Source organism: Oncorhynchus mykiss, chromosome 12 (genome assembly GCF_057628025.1).
Source record: "Oncorhynchus mykiss isolate SJ-2025 chromosome 12, ASM5762802v1, whole genome shotgun sequence".
NCBI classification, from domain to species: domain Eukaryota; kingdom Metazoa; phylum Chordata; class Actinopteri; order Salmoniformes; family Salmonidae; genus Oncorhynchus; species Oncorhynchus mykiss.
The window spans coordinates 42,148,129-42,163,666 of NC_143033.1; the positions used below are offsets into that span (position 1 = coordinate 42,148,129).

The 15,538-nt window shown below is 40.1% G+C and overlaps 1 protein-coding gene across 7 annotated transcripts in view; it reads right to left on the reverse strand.

Annotated features, from left to right (window-relative positions):
• arhgap32b (Rho GTPase activating protein 32b) overlaps positions 1-8,129 on the reverse strand; it is a 237,908-nt gene extending 229,779 nt beyond the window's left edge. For 4 of the 7 annotated variants that reach the window (XR_016485083.1, XM_021623785.3, XM_021623784.3 and 1 more), the window contains exon 1: positions 7,595-8,129. The gene's annotated coding sequence lies outside the window, so the exon portion shown is untranslated. The remainder of the gene's footprint in view (positions 1-7,594) is intronic. The other 3 variants (XM_090192510.1, XM_090192509.1, XM_021623783.3) reach the window with 2 other exon arrangements.
• Between the last annotated feature and the right edge of the window lie 7,409 nt (positions 8,130-15,538).

Below are 15,538 nucleotides of genomic sequence, written 5' to 3' on the forward strand. Positions count from 1 at the left end.
GGAAGGCTACCCGAAACGAAACGTATGACCCTAGTTAAACAATTTAATAGCCAAGGCTACCAAATGCTAATTTGGTGCATGTAAACTTCTGACCAACTAGGAATGTGATTAAAGAAATAAAAGCTGAAATAAATCTCTACTATTATTCTGACATTTCACATTCTTAAAATAAAGTGGTGATCCTAACTGACCTAAGGCAGGGACTTTTACTAGGATTAAATGTCAGGAATTTAGAAAAACTCAGTTTAAATGTATTTGGCTAAGGTGTATGTAAACTTCTGACTTCAACTGTATGCCTAGACGATATCCAAAATAACAATACACAGAGATCATACATTTTTGGTCATTCAAATGGTAAACATATCTTTCTACACAACACCACATCAAATGTTTCCAATTTGGGAGGTAAACTCGATAAAGTATTCAACAAAGTATTTTGCATGGAATTAAGGCATTCGAATGTACAAAAGGCTGCCACCAACTCATCACACGCTTCCCATAGGATTTGATTCTTCACACTCTCTCAGCACAATAGGGTAATCTTTGCTGTAGGGTCTGCTACTCATATGCATGTTGAATAAAGCATGTAACACACTTGATTTCACATCATCGGGTAGAGTGCAACGACTTGAGTAGTGGTAGATCCAGTTGTGGAACCATCAACAAATATCATATGCTAATTATGCACCAGTGATATAATTTGTAACCAGTAATGTGACCACTTAGTTCAAAGTCTGCTAAAATGTCCTTAATCCACCAAGCAAGTGTTTGAAACAGACTTAACTGGAGTACTTATTACAACTGAAGATCTGACCGTTGGCCAGGGGGCTAACGCTACGCTAGGCACAAGAGCTAACTATCGGGGAGGTCAAACAGAGCAATTTGCAATGGGTAATTGAGGCAAAGATGCCACAAGTCTGGGAGGCAGATTCTGGTAATGGGAAAAGGACCAATAGCCTTAATGACTTGAGACTCCGTGAGAACTAACGGTTAACCATTGACATTCATAGTTGTTGGCCAATAATAATGAGAAGTCTGCGATGCACTTACCACTGGTTTCATTGAACAGTCAATGCAGGCAAGTAACTGTATTTCCAAGTGCCAATCAGACCTTCTGGCATTGAACTTGGTAGAGGTAGTTGTGTGTATGTTTTCAGCTAAGGATCTAATCTCCTGCTTCCAGACATTTCACCATCTCGGAAACAAGGGTTGGATTTGCACCCAAAAATGTCATGTCAGCACAAGGCATGTACAAAATCTAGTATAATAACTAGGCTCATATACATTGTCTAGTAGTATTGTTTTGAAATTGAGAACATACAGTGCATTCAGAAAGTATTCAGACCCCTTATTCAGACATTTTGTCTCGTTACAGCCGTTTTCTAGAACGGATTTTAAAAATGTGTTTCCTTAGCAACCTACCTCACAATATCCCATAATGACAATGTGAAAATAGGTTCAGAAAAAAAGCCAGAAATACCTCATTTACTTAAGTCTTCAGAACCTGCTATGAGACTCGAAATTGAGCTCAGGTGCATCCTGTTTCCATTCATCATTCTTAAGAGTTTTCTACAACTTGTAGTCCACCTGTGGTAAATTCAATTGCTTGGGCATGATTTGGAAAGAGCTCCAAGACTGTGTGGAGGCATAGATCTGGGGAAGGGTAACAAAACATGTCTGCAGGATTGAAGGTCCCCAAGAACACAGTGGCCTCCATCATTCTTAAATGGAAGAAGTTTGGAACCATCAAGACTCTTCTTAGAGCTGGCCGCACGGCCAAACTGAGCAATCGAAGCCACTCCTGCGGCTCGGGGGAGAAGGGCCTTGGTATGGGAGGTGACCAAGAACACGACGATGACTCTGAACCTTCCAGAAGGACAACCATCTCTGCAGCACTCCGCCAATCAGGCCTTTATGCTAGAGTGACCAGACGGAAGCCACTCCTCAATAAAAAGGCACATGGAGTTTGGAGTTTGCCAAAAGGCACCTAAACAACTCTCAGACCATGAGAAACAAGATTCTATGGTCAGATAAAACCAAGATTGAACTGTTTGGCCTAAATGTCAAGCGTCACATCAGCAGGGCTCTACAGTGTGAGTATTTCAATAGCATTTGCCCCTAAAAATAGTTGTGTCGAACCGGAAAAATTATTTACGAGCACAGCGTGCGAGTAAAGACTACAACCAACCATAATACATTTTTCCCCCGCTGCTAATTGCTTAAAAACTACAAGTCCCACATTCCACAAGAGGCATGCGCCAACCACCGTAGATTTTTCTGTGATGACGCAGTCCAGTCACAGTGAGAGAAGGAGAACACTGGGGGGAAAAGTATCAGTATAGACTATAAGTTAACGTGCAGACATCGCTAAAAAGTGTGGTCCAACCAGAAATTGTTTGTCGAGATCGGCATGGAAGAACTTGACTGGCCTGCACAGAGCCCTGACCTCAACCCCATCAATCACCTCTGGGATGAATTGGAACTCCGATTGCAAGCCAGGCCTAATCGCCCAACATCAGCCCCCGACCTCACTAATGCTCGTGGCGGAAAGGAAGTCCGACACAATGTTCCAACATCTAGTGGAAAGCCTTCCCAGAAGAGTGGAGGCTGTTATAGCAGTAAATGGGGGACCAACTCCATTATAATGCCCATGATTATAGAATGAGACGTTTGACGAGTAGGTGTCCACACACAAACTTCAACAAGAACAAAAAGATTACAAGACACTTATTTCCTGAGCCCTTATCAGTCAAGACACACCTAGTAATGAATATAACAATGGAATCGAACAGAATATTTTTCCAAATGAAAAAAAGTTGCCAGTGCGCATCTCGCATCTGTTACAGTTCACCTCAAAAAGTCATTATCTGATATGCGGCTCAATTTGTAGAGTTGAAATCGTTTTTTCAGGGTTACAAAACAAAATCTCTTTTCAATATACAGACGTTCAATATACTTTATTTCTGCCTGTTATGGAATTTTCTAAATTGATTAACACATTTAACACTAGTTTGTGTGCACACAGCACGTGTGTGTAGAAGGAGCAGTCAGAACGCAATTGACTGAGTGCGACATTGTGGGGAAAGGGAATTCAGGAAAAACAGATGCTTGGCATGGTTGCTTTTATGTTGTGCCCTGCAAAGGCACATGTACAAATGGAACACTAGAGTCAAAGAAAACTAACGTCTTCAAGACAACATTTACATTTTAGGGGGGAGGAAAAAATGTAGTACTACAGTATTTGAGAAAAATAATGTTCTCTGGTTAAAGAGAAGAGTTTTGACGACTGTTCGAGTACTCGTGCCCAACCCTACCCTAAACTCGCCCACCCCACGGTTATGAGTCAAACCACGCATCACTAATGGATACAGAAATCCCACTAAAATAACTATGGTGACTAAGGTTTCTGCTTTGTCATTGGCACAGTGGCAGCTATTTGGCATGACTCAGTCTGTGTGGAAAACAGGAATTGGAAAGATGGCCTCCCTTGTTTTTGCAGTGAGAAACAGTGCCTTCCAAAAGTATTCATACCTCTTAACTTACTCCACATGTTCCTGTATTACAGCCTGAATTCAATTTACATGTTTTTCTTAACCCTCAACACACAATACCCCATAATGACAGTGAAAACATGTTAAGAAATGTGTGCAAATCTATTGAAAATTATATATATTTTTATACCTTTATTTAACTTTTACACATATTACGTTACAGCCTTATTCTAAACGTATTAAATAGTTTTTTCCCCCTCATCAATCTACACACAATACCCCTTAATGACAAAGGAAAAAAAGTTATTTTTAATACATTTGCAAAAGTAAAATAAAACTGAAATACCTTATTTACATACATATTCAGACCCTATACTCAGTACTTGGTTGAAGCACCTTTGGCAGCAATAACAGCCTTGAGTCTTCTCGGGTATGACACTACAAGCTTGGCACACCTGTATTTGGAGAGATCCTCCCGTTTTTCTCTGTAGATCCTCTCAAGCTATGTCAGGTTGGATGGGGAGCGTCGCTGCAGGGTTGATGTCCGGACTCAAGGACATTCAGAAACTTGTCCAGAAGCCACTCCTGCGTTGTCTTGGCTGTGTGCTTTGGGTCGTTGCCCTGTTGGAAGGACAAGTCTGAGGCCCTGAACGCTCTGGAGCAGGTTTTCATCAAGGATCTCTGTACTTTGCTCTGTTCATCTTTCCCTCGATCCTGACTAGCCTCCTAGTTCCTGCCGCTGAAAAATATCCCCAAAGTATAATGCTGCCACCACCATGCTTCACCGTAGGGATGGTGCCAGGTTTCCTCCAGACATGACGCTTGGCATTCAGGCCATAGAGTTCAATCTTGGTTTCATCAGACCAAAGAATCTGGTTTCTCATGGTCTGAATCCTTTGGGTGCCTTTTGGCAAACTCCAAGCGGACTGTCATGTGCCTTTAACCGAAGAGTGGCTTCCGTCTGGCCACTCTAGCATAAAAGGCCTGATTGGCAGAGTGCTGCAGAGATGGTTGTACTTCTGGAAGGTTCTCCCATCTCCAAAGAGGAACTCTGGAGCTCTGTCAGAGTGACCATTGGGACCAAGGCCCTTCTCACCTGATTGCTCAGTTTGGGTGGCCAGCCAGCTCTAGGAAGTGTCTGATCCAAACTTCTTCAATTTAAGAATGATGGAGGCCACTGTGTCCTTCGGGACCTTCAATGCTGCAGACATGTTTTGTTACCCTTCCCCAGATCTGTGTCTCGACACAATCCTTTCTCGGAGCTCTACGGACAATTCATTCAACCTCATGGATTGGTTTTTGCTCTGACATGCACTGTCAACTGTGGGACCTTATATAGACAGGTGTGTGCCTTTCCAAATCAAGTCCAATCGATTGAATTTACCATAGGTGGACTACAATCCAGTTGGACGCCAAACATCAAGGATAATCAATGGAAAAAGGATGCACCTGAGCTCAATTTCGAGTCTCATAGCAAAGGTTCTGATGTAAATAAGGTATTATGTAAATAAGCTATTTCTGTTTTTAATACATTTGCAACAATGTGCTTTGTCATTACGGGGTATTGTGTGTAGATTGATTAAATAAAAAAATATCATCAATTTCAGAATAAGGCTGTAAGGTAACAAAATGTGGACCAAGTCAAGGGTCTGAATACTTCCGAATGCACTGCATGCGACATAAGCACATATTTACTCTTGAATTTATTTAGGCTTGCCATAACAAAATGGTTGAATACTTATTGACTCAAGACATTTCAGCTTTACATTTATGAGATTGTAAACATTTCTAAAAACATAATTCCACTTTTACATTATGGGGTATCGGGCTATGACAACAAAATGTGGGAAAAGTAAAGGGGTGTGAATACTTTAAAGCACTGTAAGTAACTCATTTTATCTCTAGCTTCAGTGTACATTATGGGCTATAAACAATTTGAAAACAATTTGTAGGACCACATTAGATTTGATATCAGTTTCCACAAGACTGCACAGTTGTTTTAGGATGTAGCCCTACATCGAACAGTTTCTAATTTCACACCTAATACTGCGTCAGTGCCCTGCACACTGTGTCCGCAGTTTACAGCAGCCAGACTCCTGTATTAGAGAGAAACGGGCACATCAAAAGATAATTTAGTACATAACAGCTGTGATAAACTTTGCCTCAATTGTCTCCTCGATGAAACATGGTCACAGATAACCCCTGCTAAGAAGTGTCCATAGTTGGAGGGGAAGACAGGAACTATCCAACTGTGCTCGTTTGTAGGAATGCACAGCTGGAATGGAAATTCCGGGCTGGTATTTTCTTAGCCAAGATGGCTGATATAGGCCTAGATGATGTGGCACTGGAAAATCCAACAAAGATTGACTAGAGCCAGTCATGTCACTTGGTAGTGTCCCTTGGTAGTGATCACATGATCTGTTCTTTCAAGAGTTAAGAACTCCTTGTTAGTTAGGGTCAAAGGTTAGGGAAGCCTTGGAGACTTTAGTGCATCATGTAACAATCTTAATGAGGCCCATTAGACTGTTTTTGTGCACACGTTAATCATAGAAATGCAAGAATTGTCTTACCATTTCTCATGCACTTGTCTGCTTAAAATTCTGTCAATAAAGGCACACGTTGGAGAGCCTGAAGCTTTTCATTACATCCTGAACCAATAAAGTTTCACTCTGTAAAACATTGATGCGCCACTCTCAAGTGCTTTAAAGGCTGACATGCTTTTAGGGTTAGACAGATTGGTGCCATGGACTAGCTGAAGCTGTAGGCTATAGATGGAAGCCCGTAGTAATATCAAAATAGGTATACAGTGGTAATAATGGAATATACACCACAATATGAATCAAAGGTTGATCATGAGCAAAAAGTGTACTTTATATTCATTACCTCGAATTAGCAGAGGTGTTTTGGATGACTAATGCAACTTTGCATATAGACAAAACAGACATAATGTTGTTATCCGTCAGTGGGAAATTCCAGAAAAATCATTCTGATGTGAACATGAAATTACTAAATGGGTGAGACTGGCCTTGCTTGAGAGTTTGGAGAGCAAGGGTATTGGTGACAGCTTCTTAGACTGATGTTGGTACCCTGTTAGATCGCCATGATTTTGTTATTGAATAACTTGACAATTGTTTTACATCTTTGTGTCAAATATAAACTAGACGGATAACTAGACGGATAGCAAGAGATGTGCAGTAAGAAATAATTGTATATTCAACTACGTCTACTCTAAACCTAGGCTATGGACCTAGCTAAATCGACTAATTTTTGTGAATATTCCAGTTAGATAGTCTTTCTGGTCTTGTGAACAGCTAGTGATTTGGCTTGAGCAGTTTTTTATTTAACCTTTTAAGTCAGTTAAGAACACATTCTTATTTACAATGACGGCCTAGGAACAGTGGGTTTAACTGCCTTGTTCAAGGGCAGAACGACAGATTTTTACCTTGTCAACTCGGGGATTCGATCCAGCCTTTCGGTTACTAGTCCAACACTCACCACTAGACTACCTGCCGCACCTAAGGATTAGGACTGGATTAGGCTATAGTTTCTGTTTTCCTGAGAATGACTTCAAACCCCTACCAATTATGCTGTACGATAGCTAGGATCAATTGTATTGCATTATCAATTTAGTTACCTCGCTGTCTTATCATTTTTGTAAATATTTATGTTAATTTAGGCTCCAGCAAAGCAGGTAACGTTAGCTAGCCATTATCAATCAAACCCCCCTACTAGTTAGCATCCTAATAGCGTATATTATTGGTTAGTTAGCTAGGCTGTAGCGTAATGCCATTGCTGGATAAAATAGACCAGCGTTTCCAAAACACAGCCATGGTTTTGCCCAAGCACTACCCCGTGTAGAGCTGATTCAATTAGTTAATCGTTAACCACAATACTGAGTTTGGGAAACGCTGGGCAAGTCGTTATGTTGAGCAGCATAGTATTAGCCCCATAGCCAGCGGTTGACTAGACCGTACATGCATGTCATGTGTTAGCGCATGTGTATGCTTTTTGTATTGCTAGTTTTGATGCACGTAATGTTATCTATCAGACTACGGAACCACACAGATAGCCTTTAAACTGATGTGAGAGAAATGGCTGTTTACCGGTGTCTGGTGGTGAGATGTTTTTCGGGTTATCACTGTCGCTTTTCACCACTGTTTTCTCCTCCTGCCGGTGTCTTCCACGCCAGCTGCATAAACACAGCTTGATCCTTCCGAGCTAAAACAAAAGGACACGCGATATGTGTATAGCCTAATAGCTAACGTTAAGCTAGCTAGCTACATTTTTTTCCTGAACTGGCACGTTCCATAAACCAAATCGCCTCAACCTCGCTGTGTTCAAAAACTCCCGCTGGACACGACTCGTGGGCAATGTTCAACCAGCTGTTATCGTGTTTTGTAAGTAAATCTAAACTTCCTTCAAATGTGATGGTACTTCACAGTCCATTCATTGAGAAAACGTTGACTGAAATTCCCTTTACAGCTATTGTAAGGGCAGTTGTATAGCTAAACTTGCTATCAAACTGGAGCCTCTCGCTAAACGATTTGTACCGCCACTTCCAAGAGAGAATCTGCTGCGGAGGGAATCGTGATTGAGAACGCGCAGAGGTTCGTGACCGTGTGCGCGCTCTCGTGGAATGAGCGTATGTAGACCAGCATGCTCGGTCACAGGACATTGCGCATCAATCAGATTGCAATTTTTTAAAACACTCATACACAAAATGAGAAAAAAAGCCACTTCATATTTTACTAGGCTGCAAGGTGTAGTCTAAATATTGTATGAACTGAAGACGTTTGTTTAAATGAAACATATATAATCCTCAAGGATACAAGGATTCCTCATAATATGTTGGGAAAATCTGGTTGGCTACATTTTATGCATTCTTTATTATGCACTACATACACTAATTAGGTTGGAAACCCAGCTCTGAAACTATCATATTTGTAGTGTATTTTTACCCGACAACTCTGCCATCCTCTGGAGCTTGTCTAAATGGCATCATCTAGATTAGCATAATTTACACTGGTTGTTACTGTAGATGTTGCCTTGGAGAATAGCCTACATGTACTTGAATTGAGCTGAAACATAAGCCAGAAAAAGTCAGAAAAATGGCAGGTATGACTGTGAGAGGAAAGTCTCCTTTCATAGTTTGCTTCAAAATGACTGAAGAAGCTTGCCCACAGAGATATATTGCCCATGGAAGGCACAGGGGCACATGCCCACTAAGATTTGTCCTGTTAAAAAATAAATAATGATAATAATATACTGTACCTGTCAAAAATGTGGACACATCTACTCATTCAAGGGGGTTTCTTTATTTTGACTGTTTTCTACCTTTTGGGTGCAATCTGAGGCTGGTAACTCTAATGAACTTATCCTCTGCAAAGTTGTCATCAAGGCAAAGGGTGGCTGGCTACATTGAAGAATCTAAAATCTAAAATATATTTTGATTTGTTTAACACTTTTTTGGTTACAGCATGATTCCATATGCGTTATTTCATAGTGTTGATGTCTTCACTATTATTCTACAATGTAGAAAATAGTCAAAAATAAAGAAAAAACATTGAATGAGTAGGTGTATGCAAACTTTTGACTGGTACAGTATATATTTTTAAATGGTTGTTGTTTCTCTGTAATATTGCTAGCCACCTAGCAATTTTACAAAGCTGGATTTAGCTAGCCCAGATAGGTTTCCGATCTCCCAACTTCATAACTAGCTACCAAGAAGCCATTTCAGGCTATCAATCAAGTTAGAGTAGTTATCTTGTCTAACTATCTTAGCTGGCATGCCTGCTGGCAAGGTTGATAGATTTTAGAAAAGCAAGAAAGAACTAAATGTACTGAATAAGACTCACATTCCTTTCAATCTTTTACCCATATTTTAGCAGAGATGCGGAAAAGCATATTTAGATTCTTTAAAAACAGAACTACCATTCAGTAGTCCATTCAGGCTAGACAGCTCAAGAGGTATGCTTAGATATGCAGACAAATTTACATTTTACACAGAATTAATCATAATGATTATGCCTCTAGATGAAAAGCTCTTTGGGGTGTTTGAAAAATGCACAATTCTCCAACTTCCAGACAGGGGGGCCTAGCCATCCTCAAGTACTTTGTGCCCCAACAGATTTTTGGGATGCATGTTGCCCCCGCTTGCCTAGATGGACTTGTCAATGCTTTCCATTGACAGTAGATGAGCCTTCAACTAGGCCTACATCTGTCGCGTGGTAATGGGTAAACGAAGTCTGGCACTCTACCTAAACGTCAATCAATCCTTGATTGCAGCCTGTTTAGATAGAGTGCCACACATTGTTTTGGCCACCACACCAAATTGGCTCAGGAAAGGCTTGGCTTCGTCTGTGTCCCCAAAGGCAGTACAGTAGCATTTTGGTGCCTGGGGTAAATAAGAGGCGAGCTACTGTACAAATGACATAAACAAAATGCAATTTTTTTGACAAGTTTTATTATATCAAAATACAAAACATATCTGAAGCAGAGTAAAGGTTACATGAGACTTTAGCATTCTGAGAATGTCAACTCAATAAGTTCAGCAGAACCATCATGAAATGTGTATGTATGTAGGTGAGAAGGAAAGGGGCCTATAGTTGGTACTATTATCCAATACAGCGCTACAGTACCTTGGACAGCAGGGCAAACATCTCAGTAGACATGATTTGCTATTTCTCATGAGCCTCTCTGGCGATTCAACGGACTGAAAACGGACGCCAATCCCAAATTGAGCCCTTGGCCCTACCTCCTGGCACCTGTGTAAGTCTGAAAGCATCAGATAGCTAGAGCAATATGGTAACAGCTCCACCTTGTTCTCTGATGGGCTAGTTGGACATTTTGCCAGAAGTGGAGCCAATGCGGGGGGCGAAGGGTGTGGCACCTAGAGGGCCCACCTTAAAAATCTTTAAATAATAATTTAAACGATGATGTACCAAAGAAAAAACATTTAGCACTATAAAAAAAGGCTACATTTATATATATTATGATTTCATTAAATTCTGGAATTGGTCCGACCAGGTGTTGCTTATTTTATAAATCTATGTACAGCTTTGTCTGTTGCTATTCCCCCTTGAGGGCCCCCCTGGCCTCGGCCTGCCGGCTGCCACAAGGAACCAGGATCTTCAAAATTATTATTCATTAAAAAATGGTTTAAGTTTTTTAGTACTTTTAATAGTTTTAATTTAGTTAACACCCTGTCGGGACTTGAGATAGACCTACACAAGGAACAGCCAAATGACGCCTTTTGTCTACATTTTAAACAGCTAATAAATTAATGTAAAATACAGTACCTTCAGAAAGTATTCAGACCCCTTTACTTTTTCCACATTATGTTACATTACAACCTTATTCTAAAATTGATTAAATAGTTTCCCCCCCATCAATTTTACGCACAATACCCCATAATGACAAAGAAAAAAACAGGTTTACATACGAATTCAGACCTTTTACTCAAGACTTTGTTGAAGCACCTTTGGCAGCGATAACAGTCTCGAGTCTTCTTGGGTATGACGCTACAAGCTTGGCACACCTGTATTTGAGGAATTTCTCCCATTCATCTCTGCAGATCCTCTCAAACTCTGTCAGGTTGGATGGGAAGCGTCACTGCACAGCTGTTTTCAGGTCCAGAGATGTTCGATCGGGTTCAAGTCCAAGCTCTTGCTGGGCCACTCGCTGGGCCACTCAAGGACATTCAGAGACTTGTCCCGAAGCCACTCCTGCGTTATCTTGGCTTTGTGCTTAGGGTTGTTGTCCTAGTCTCCCAGTCCCTACCACTGAGAAACATCACCACAGCATGATGCTGCCACCACCATGCTTCACCGTAGGGATGGTGCCAGATTTCCTCCAGACGTGACACTTGGTATTCAGGCCAAAGAGTTCAATCTTGGTTTCATCAGACCAGAGAATATTGTTTCTTGTGGTCTGAGTCTTTAGGTCCCTTTTCGCAAACTCCAAGCAGGCTTTCATGTGCCTTTTACCGAGGAGTGGCTCACTCTACCATAAAGGCTTGATTGGTGGAGTGTTGCAGAGATGGTTGTACTTCTGGAAGGTTCTCCCATCTCCACAGAGGAACTCTGGAGCTCCGTCAGAGTGACCATTGGGTACATGGTCACCTCCGTTACCAAGGCTCTTCTCCCCCGATTGCTCAGTTTGGCCGGGCGACCATCTCTAGGAAGAGTCTTGGTGGTTCCAAACGTCTTCCATTTAAGAATAATGGAGGCCACTGTGTTCTTTCTGAAAATTTTGAAAAAGTCAAGGGGTCTGAATACTTTCCGAAGCCACTGTATACCATCACATAAATAATCCATTGTTTGTATTGAGGCAGGTCTTAACATTAGGAAACTAAAAACTTGTTTTTGAATGGCACGAGAAAGAAAAAGTAGCCTATTCTGTATCGAATGATTAGGTTGCACTGTAGCCCTTAATCATGACCATAAGTTCCATTACATTACACATACTGTAAGAGTCATTGGACGAAGGCGTCTTCTGTATGGGGGAGTTTTGTTACAAGCCCTGACGCTCGGTCTGAACATTAACACGCATTGCTTGCGGTATGGTTTTGGAAGCATAAGGACCTTATCCTTCATTTCAGCAAAAAATAAATAATAATAAAAAAGGTTAAATTGATACACGCCTTTATAGGGTTAGGGTTAGTGTTCCTCTCTAATGTTTTAAACCCCACCCCCTGTGGCGAAACACAAGCTCTGCGCCTGCTTGCACCTATCCAATCCTTTGATATCTACACGTGCCAGGTGGGGATAAAGGGCTAGAGGTTGACGTGAGATTGGACGAGACTCCTCGCCATACTGCTCCACTATCAACCACAGATAACAGGAAACATGTTTGTTTGCATGGTCACATTTCCCCTTTACAGTACATAAGCATCCCCTGTAATGCTGCATGGGCTGTTACAGTCTCCATTTTTTTTTGTCTCGTTCCTTAGTGACTGAATCATAGTTTCACACCAAAATAATGACTTCTTTCACTCTGTGCATTTCTGAACACAACTGATTGATTCATCACAATTCATGTAAAAGTCAGTGAAGCAGGATGACAAGTTGTCATTTGCGACGGCATGTGTTAGTAGAATACCCTTTCTAAGGCTTCACATAAATTCCTGGGGGAGGCATTGGTCTGCCCAGAGAGCACAGGTGAAATGGTGGGAAAATCTGAAAAACAGTATGACACATAAGGCTTTCAGCACCATATACATGTTTTTTTCTTTCTCATACAACAATAATACCAGAAGATGGTGAACAATTAACCCCCTGGGTGGTGCCTCTTGTATTTGTAAATTATTTATGTAGAAAAGCAAAGAAAAAAGTTTGAAATGGTTTGATTTGAGTCACTTTGAAAATAAATATAAAAATGGTCTATAAAATATTTTCTGAATGGACAGGTGCATTAAATGACATTGATCCATTTGCTTAGAAATCACTCAAAAATGATTTTATAAAACACAAGACAATAAGAAAAAAAAGTGGTCAGTAAACCTACTGCAAATTTCAACACCAAACATACCGTAACATACCATAACGTACATTAGAAATAGTGTTTCTTTGTGCCAGTTAATGGAAAGCTTTAGAACGATGATGACAATACATTCTGGTTGTTGTGTCTGTGCTGGCAGATGTAAAAAAGTGTACAGCATGATGATTGTGAGTACACAATGCACTCAAATGGCCAGATGAAGGTGAACATTTGATAGTAACATTACATCTCTATGTGAAGATATCCACGATGAGGCATTCTGAGGTACTGAGTTGTCTCCGGCTTTTTAAAGAAGCCCGATAACACAATCCTATCGGAGATAGAATTGAACATTACCCAAAAATGCAGAGAGCTATAAGGAAGACCAAATGAGGATGGAACAATATTTAGCAAAGTACATCTGAACAGTCCTTTGAACATTCGTATTGCATTTAGTGAGACATAATGTTGAGAGAAGACGGATGGATGGCGTGGACTTAAATCATACACAGAGGCTACACCAAAAGGGTTAACATTACTGCAGTTGAGTGCTTGTCAACTGACTTGTCAAGCAGTGTTGTACAAACATGTAAAACCCCTTATAATGACGACCAATACTTTGACATATAAAACAGAGCAATCGATGTCTAATGTTGTCCGGCATTAACACCCAATGTACTCTGTACCAAGAACACCATGGGGTCATGATAATGAAATGTGTTTCAAATTTATGCCACGTCAATTTGCCTTCTCATAAAATGGACGCTGAGGATGTAAGTTCATCTCATCGGATTATTCCCTGATGCATCAACACAAATTCTTCTGACACAGTAATATCCATTACATACAGTATACGCACACACAAAAACAATGAATCTTTGCCAAATAACTATGACGCAAATTAATTTTTCTAACAATGGCCCTACTTCTAAAGGTTTACCTCCTTTGATACCTTACTAAACTTTCAATGAAATTGCTTTGTATGTCAAATAACATATCAAATATAATTCCCGTACAACACCAAGAAGGGTTTGTTTACTGCCCAAAGGTCTAACCACAATATACCATTTCAGGACGGTTCTACAATAGACTACAACATCATTTGTTGGTAAATAAGCAGGGTGCTCACAATGTGTGTGAAGCAAGAAGTTAACTCACCACTTAAAGCACCACAGAATGCATTGATAATAGCATCAGTTGTTGTCCTGATATAATCGCAATGTCAATATGCTCCACTTATGGATCTCTAGAAAATGTTACTGTCATGTACGGTCTCCAAATTCCATAGCATGTTTATAGTCTGCTGCAACTTTACAAATCAAAGAGAGTTCGAGGCAGACAAATATACATTACACAATAAACAATGTGGCTACGTTGGAAACAAAACAAAAATTGTTTTTCAAAGCAGCATTGAAAATATGTACACATGCACTGTAAAATACCTTACTTGCACAGTCTGTTGACTAGATGAATATAGATTACACAGTTTGTACTCTGCTGCTATACAGAATGCAAAGGAGCACCTGCATGAAAACCATTGTACTCTCCCTCTTTCCAAAAGCCAATTGAGTCTAAGACAACATACAGGGTTCTTAAGCAGACCAGCAGCAACATTTGGAGCTGAGGATCTGTGGTGGTCTTGGGAACTGACTGGTGTAATGATGGACCTATTGTAGAGCCACATAGTCCGACATGATCCCCATTGGCCAAGCTAGCCATGTTAGCATATCCCAAGATCAACTTGACAGGAACGATTCATTGCGGGTAAAATTAAGTGAATAATTCATTCTGGTGCTTTCCAGTTATGCTTCAAGATGCAAAACTCTGTATCTTTATCGTAGTCTGTAATAAACTGATGACACTTGCACATTTTTTTTTATATTTATTTTGCACAGAACTGAAATGGTTTGTCTCAAAGGCATTTATGAGTCAGTGGAATATAAATATTCTCTACTTGTATGATTCTGTTTTGCTAAAAAATAAACAAATGGGTATAAAAAATAAAACAACAAAATAATACACAGTGAAAACAATTAACCCCAAATGTGGATTCGACCATCCACTTTGGTACATACTATATTTAATATTTTTGTATTCTATATTGGTTTGATTTATAACATTAAATATTAAACTAATTTGTAGATTTTAGAAGAATTCAGTCACTCACAGAGATCTATTGGTCTGCTTCATGTTACAATGTCCCACTGAAACAGACCGTACACTACTCAGTTCCTACTCACTCAGCCATATACTCGGTGTGCATCATATTCTCATATACAAAAAATATGACAAGGTATACTTTTTTAAACATTATTTATACTGTGTGACAAAAGTGTATGCTTTCTCTTGCATCTTCTGTAGTCTTTTGAGTATTAGCACATTAGCACATTTGTGTTTACTTGTTTACTAGTAACCCACAAGGTATAATTGTATAATCATATACCGTATATCTTGTTAGGCCTCGACTTGACTGTGTACAGTACTGTGCAGTGTCTTCAAATTCCTCATACTGTCATTTTCTTGGGGAGGCATAACGGTTTGGCATTTTGTTATACGGCTCTGTTTTGGTT